Raw genomic sequence first — 7539 nt, forward strand, 5'->3', positions numbered from 1 at the left:
CCAATTTTTTTTCGGATAGATACGGTAAATTAACTCTTGACAGAATTTAGAAGTGTATGTCCAAAGTCAATATGAATAAAGCGAGCTGCTTTTTTTTTTTTTTTTTTGCACACGATCCAGCTTTGTAATGTTAATCTTAGTGAATGGACCATAAATGATAGCCGCGTTATCTACTCTTGGAAGGACTGTAGCTTTACATGAGAGGAGACGCAAAGAAGGTGTGGTAAGTTTTAGCGCCCTTCTAAAGAAGAACAACTTATGAAGAGCATTAATGAGACGTCACATAATCTATCTGTCTTGCCCAGGTAAGATTTTGAGTAATCCACAGTCCAAGGTACTTATATTGTCTTACTTCCGATAGAGACATAATATTAGTATCGTAAACAAACTGCAATGTACATTTTTTGTGTGCAATTCATAAAAACCGTCTTTTCAAAGGTCTATTGCCTTTTAGTACAGCCGTGTCGCAGTATTTTCAAAAGCCCTGTTTAGCGCTAATTGATCCGAGGTAAAACTTGTCTCCAAGTAAATTATACAATCATTAACGTATGACTTGATTTCCACTGGAACATCTTGTACAATGTCATTGATAAATAACAAGAAACGGAGCGGCCCCATCACAGAGCCCTGAAGAACGCCAAACGGAAACTCTGTCAAAACAGTGGACATCAAAAACTACGAATTGTCGACGGTTTGAAACATACGCTGAAATTTATTTGACTAAGTGTTTGTTCTTACATATATTTTCCAATCTGTACAATAACTTGTTATGTGAAACCTTATCAAATGCCTTTGAAAAATTCATTAAAAGAGCGTCAATTTGTTTACTGTTATTTATTGCTGAGCAGAAATCCTGAACACTTTTAATTAAGTGCGTGCACGTAAAGAAACCTTTCCTGAATCCATGTTGATGTTCAGTCAAAATATTGTGCTCGTATATAAATTTTGATAAATTATTATGTACTATATGTTCAAGAAGTTTGCAGGCGGTTGAACTTAATGAAATTGGACGGTAGTTTATAAGGCATTGTTTGTTTCTGTTTTTATGAAATGGTTTGACGTTTTAAAACGTTGTCTGTCCCTTTTTCTTTCTATATCACGATTTTCCGTATTTCAAACCACAGTCTCAGGTTGTCAATCGCCATGTATAACTTACACCAGCTCGCCTGCACTTTAACCGTTTTTTCATTGGTTTGACTGTAGCAGTTCTCCACTCGCCTAGAATTTCAACCTCGTACAATGACTTTGAAAGCAAAACAAACAAGTGCTTTAAGACCCATTCAGCGTTCCTTAATAAGAATTTAATGGGGTTATGTCAGGACCTGGAGATTTCTTAACATCGAGTTTCAAAAGCATATTCAATATACCATGTTCACTCATTTAAATATCAGGAGCAGGTGGGTAGTGCACATCGAAACTTGGTAACACAACACTGTCTTGCGTAAAAATCAATCTGAAGTGTTCATTAAAGGCATTCGAAATTATTTTTGATCATGCGAGAGATTACCGCCGTTTTCGAAATTATCACTCACCCTAAAATTTGAAGATATCAATCGCCAAAATTTTTTTGGTGACGTGGATATGAAGTTTGGCAAAGATACACCTAAATAACGGCTTTTATATATGGTTAGTTGAGCATGAAGTTGTAAAGAAAAAATCAAGAAATTTTTCATTCAAACATAAGGGGCTTGCGCATGTTTTCATCTTATTTTTAATTCTTTCAATTGTCTTTTCAGCTGCAATGATTTCCTATATATCCAGGGTCTTTTACTATTCTATTTCTTTCCCATTAGTGGTACAAATGTTTGATACATTCATTTAGAGTAACCTTGAACGAGTTTCAAAAGTAGTTTACAGCCCTAGTGTTATTCGTAAAGTCATCAAAATTAAAAGAAAGCAAACCGATCATCGAGACATCGTCTGCACGAGAATAATTAGGATAACACTTCGACTTGTCTTTCCTAGTTACAAAAAACATATTTTTAGTTTAACAGCACCGCCTTGTGATCGGCAATGCCTTAAAATACTTCACGTTCAGCTTCAGAAAAAATTGTACCACTTATGAAAATAAGTTTAAGTATAGATTTAGAGCTTCCCTGAACTCCTGTAAAATCCTCGACTACTTGTAATAAGTCGAACGTAAAAGCTATGTAAAACATTGCTTCACCCAGTGCATCATTTCGGTTTTTAAGGAAAAAAGTAGGCCAATCAACGTTTGGCAGATTAAAATCTCCGGTCAAAATAAATCTTTTTAATATTCCAAAACAATAGAAGACACAGGGGGTCTATAAAGTGTTCCAATAATGTAACTACGTTTGACGTGGTACGCTTTGCGAAAAATACACTCATTGTCAGGTATTTCAGGCATACCTATTATATTTAGGAAGTTCTTAAACATAATGCACACTCCAAAAGCTCTAAATCCACGGTCTTTCCGGAGTACACTGTAGCCCGTAGGAGCAAATTCTCTGTCATATACTGCATCGTTTAATCACGACTCTGTCAGAACAGGAACATCTGAATCGTGACAAAGTAGCATTCCTTCTAACTCGGTGGCCTTGTTAAAGACGCTCCTACAATTGGCATTTAATTTGCACAATGATCGTAGACCGTTTTTGCATCGTCAGCTATCTGTCTTGTTCTTCTTAAAGCGTGAACCCTTTCCTTCATTCTAACCGAAGAGCACACCGTCAGCGGTCAGCTTATGATAGATTAGTTGAACTTTTGCGCTTTTTCTTTCTCATTAGCCTAAAGTTTCCATAATTGTTTTCGAATTTCGCGAAATTTGAAAGAAAAGTCTTCAGTTATCGATAATTACGTGCGTTTAAGCTTATGGGTTGACTTTAATATAGTTGCCTTTTCTTGACAGTCAACTAACTTCAAAATAGTGGGGCTGGATTAATTTTCAGCCTTTCGAACAAGCTATGACATCTTCCAATACCAGTAACAGTTATTCCCATTTTTAAAAATATATATATTTATTACTTTTATTTCATGCTCCTCTGTCCTGTCGGCATTAGGCTCATCCAAACCGAAAATTACCAAATTATTTGTGCGGCTTCTGTTTCCCAAGTTATTCACTTGCGCGTCAAACATGGATATTGTTGATTCCACCTCCTTTACTTGTTCTGTTGACGCATTCAAAATAGTTACCTTTTGCCCCAGTCCATCCATTCGTTTATGTAAAGTGGAAATTTTTTTTTTCAATTTCATTTTGTTTTTTATTAGTTGTTTAGATCTTATAAAACTATTATTATCTAAAGCGTGTTTCAGAGGTTGAAATTGAACACGCGGCTATCGTAGCACCAACACTGCGATCTTATGCATCACTCTAAAAACATTTGGACCGTTTATTTTTCCTAAATCCACTTGGAAAAGCCTATATCTGAGTCTATCAAGAGAGCTCAGCGAGTGACGAGGCTTTTCATATGTTTAGATCTAAATAAACAGCCTGCGGTGAGCCACTGAGCATGACGTTTCACCGTACTCAGGGCCAGCATGGCATTTCACCATGCTCTTAGCGCCAGCATGACGTTTCACCGTGATCTGTGCTACAGCGCAGACTGTTCTGTTTCTTTTTTTAGCTCTATACTAAATAAAAAATAAACCTCGACATTTGCCGAGCTTCCTCCTTAGATTGCGGCGACTGGCTTTCCCAAGTGCACTGAGAAAAAGTAGACGCACCAGATTTCTTAGAGTGTGTTTGCACAAGGGATTCGACGGAGCATGCGCGTGTCTCATGCATAGGCCGATGTTAAAAAGGACGCGTTCAAGAGGCCGCTAAGCACATATGCGCAGAAAGCGCCAATGAAGCGTCCGTGTACCTGCATTCATTCCTCTCTAACATTCCTCGACAAAACATCGCTGCGAACGCACTGATTTCGAACGACGTATAAGAACGGAAGAGCGAAGAACTTTTGTCGAGTGTGCAGGGCCACTATCTCTCCGTCCAGAGCGATTCGGTTAGTTCGATTCAGCTTTCCGCCCCTCTTGCCACACACAATGGGGAGTCTTGCTCCGGACTGCGGCCGCGTTAGCGGACACGGCGCTCCTGAAAGTTCGCAGTTTCGAGTCCCAGGCGGCTCCTTGAACCCACCCAGGCCCTCGGCGCGGTTGGCCCCATTTGCGAAAAGAAGAAGAAGAAAAAAATAGAAAGAGACTCGGTCGTTACGCAACCACTGATAATTCCACGCGAGAGATTCTCGGCAACCGAGATACGCACTTTCTGAAGACGTTGAGTTCACGTGGGTGGCCAACGACGCGGGAGCTGTAGTTTTGAGGGGAGTATAAGAATTGCCCTAATTAGTCCTTCATTTTTGTTCTTATTAGACGCGTACACTCTAAAAAAAGTATGCGAGATATTTTTTTCATCAGAAAATTATAGTCATTGACACCTTAAGAAACATGGGGCGTGACGTTTAACTTGCTCATTATTATTATGCACATAGCATTTTTCAGACTTAATAGTATTTGAAACCTGGTCATTCTCAGAGATCCTTTTGTTGTTCGCCGTCATAGGTTCTCTTTGTGTTCTGAAGAAAACTGAACACTGAAACCTTTTTTTTTTTAATGCTCAATCACCGACAGCTTACGATCGTTGATGAAGTTTAATTATGAGAGCTCCTGTCACTTCGCGATCCGTTCCTGACTGATCTTACCGAGTGATACTGAAACCTTGCAAGCTGCAACAATGTGACGTGTTGGGCTAGTTGGTTTACTCTTGTCCAAGTTTTTTTACCGCTGTTTCTTGCCAAGATGTTCGCTTGCAAGCTGCCCAGTGGTAACTGGACGATTGGGATCAGCCCGGCTTTCTATAGCTTCGAAACTGTCGATGGACATGTCGAAACAGATCCCTCTATTTTTCTATATGACAAACTCGGTTTTTCCCCTTGAAGCTCGTTGACATGGTCGAGATGAGGACACCTCGGGGTGAAGACACTGAGTGCGTGGCAGCAGAATGAACATCTGGGTTTTCCCCGAGCTGGGCTCCGCCGAAGAACAGAGGAGTGCGAGAGGAGAGAGACGACCAGGGACGAACCGTCGGAGCGGACGCGGAATTCGTCTGCTGCCAAATTGGCCATGTAATCAAAGAGTTACATAAATGACATATTCCCCTCCCAACGACAAGACCATCGAGCCATATTCTCCGGACAACAACGGAATTCAATCGATCAGGTAGTAGAAAGTACACAAATTCCAAATGTGGTGACGGATCTTGCTTCGTGCTTTGTTCTTCGGCACTCTAATTGGTGGATGCCACAATCTCGTAGGCTGCGGAGCCATAATAAGGTACTCAGGGCTTGCCACACCCCTCGTTTCTTTAATTATTTGGGTCACGCTCGTGTTTTGCTTTTGTTGCGCTCGTGTGCAATTTCTGCGGTAACAGATTTAACGAGATCCACAAGTGTCTGAGGCTCGGCGTTTGTCCTGCCGATTGCTAAACCCAGCGCAGAGATATGTTATGGACAGTGTATATAGGCCTTTACGATCGGCCAGGTAACGTGGCCGCTGGATCCCTCTGGGAGTTGTGGTGATGAACACTATACTCTACCCTCAAATTCATTTTTGAACTGCGAGTCCGCCGAGAGGAAAAAAAAAACTAATTCGGCTGGCTCATAGACATTCTGTCAAATCAAAAGAAGGTGCGAGAACACTAATACGCAGTTCCTACTACGCAGCTTCCGTTTCTACGCAGCGGAAAAGGGGAAAGGGAAGGGGGTAGAGAGTGAAGTGTTAGCTATGCCGCTTGCAGAGAGCCAATCACCACAATCTGCGGAGGGAACCCGGCAGATAACGCCGAGGTCTGCACTGCAACACTGAGCATAACATGATATAACGTGATTAGATGAATGTCACAGACCACAGTGTGTTTTAATATCCAAACATATTTTCGGCCTCGTGATTCGCCGACCTCGCTCCATAAATTCCACCGATTGGTTCTACCGTATGGTTTGCGGGAAAGCAGGCTCTTCAAATTTCTTAGAGTGCGCATCTGGCAGAGGTCTTTCTTTTTCTCGTTATTTTTCGTATTAGCCAGAAGTGCGCCTCCGTTGTACGCGCGGTTTGGAGCAATGGCTGCTGCTGCTGATGGGGCATTGATATCAGAGGTCGTGTTTGTTTAAAAGAATACTTAAAGGATACAGACCTGATTGTAATAAGTTACGTTATAGAGGGCCGTAATGGAGGCTTGATTATAAATTAAATACATAACAGGAAACGGTGAACTTTTTTTAAAAGATGACACTTGCAATTCACTTTAACACATGTTTCGCAATTTTCCTTGAGGCAACGTGTAAAACATACATTCATGATGGATAGTATAGGCGTTTGGGTAAGTTGCTAGACAATGGTAAAATAAAAAAACGCACAAAACACTGAAGAAAAGAGGAAGACAAACTTTTGCGCAATAGTTTGTTATTCTTCGCTTCCTTGGGAGTGTTTTATGTTCTGTGGGCTTTGTTATGTTTCCGCGGCGACGGTTATCAGTAAAGCATGTTGCGATACTTAAAGAAATGTTACCGGAAATCATGCAAAGAGAGCGATTTTCGTATGTTTTGCGAAGAAGAGCAATAAATCGACCAACAAGGGTGTAGATTCATTGCCGAGTATGCAAAATTTGGTACCACGACGGATATTAAACTTGTAAAACCTTGAGGTGATATTTGTGTGATATTTAAAACAAAAAAGAAAAAAACTGATTTTGTAGTTGTTTTTCTTTTCTTTTTTTTTTTTTGTCAATTGCGTTTATAGTTGGATGATGCGAATGCCTCTTTAAAACTTAGCTTGTTTAGAGCATTTTGCTTTCGATCGGTTATGTCCACGCCCAAGTGGAGTTGGCTTTATTGTATGCCCAAAATTTAAATTCAAACTATCAATTGCATTACAATTCCGTGAACGATCCCGCAACTACAGTACGTAACCCGCCCGTCGAACTTTGTAGGCATTTTGAGTTACGTGGCGAAGATTAGGAACCCCTTAATTTCACTTAACCTAACCTTCTGGATAAAACTTCCGTTTTACAGACATCTCGAAACGTCTCAGCATTATTTACGCGGATCTCAGAATCACGAAATGTTCTTAATAACAACGCGAAAACATTTGAAATAGTAGGAGAAAAATAAAATGTTGAAGTGGTCACCTGCAAGAATTACGACCTATACTTACATAGGTAGTTTTTACCGCGACGCGTTTTACTACGGCCTAATCTCATAAATACCGTACAGTGTCATATGACCGTTTTTTTCCACAACGTTCTAGACTATCGCGACCCCCTCCTTCAAAAATGAGAAAACCGACAGATTTGGTTTGAATCACACATAAACTTAATATTCTCAGCAACATAGCACTCCTCCCATATCTGTACTTTTACGTTGATACCCGGGCTTCTTCATGTTATCAAAACGTCAATTAAAGAAAAAAATGGAAAAAGAAAGACATCATGTTCAAAGAGATAGGCGAGTTGGTGGATATTGAAACCGGGATATACCTATAAGTCGTGGATAAGGTAAACCCTGTGGCTGAGATTCAGACGTTATCTGT

Source organism: Ixodes scapularis, unplaced genomic scaffold, assembly GCF_016920785.2.
Source record: "Ixodes scapularis isolate PalLabHiFi unplaced genomic scaffold, ASM1692078v2 PGA_scaffold0__279_contigs__length_252992795, whole genome shotgun sequence".
Lineage (NCBI taxonomy): Eukaryota > Metazoa > Arthropoda > Arachnida > Ixodida > Ixodidae > Ixodes > Ixodes scapularis.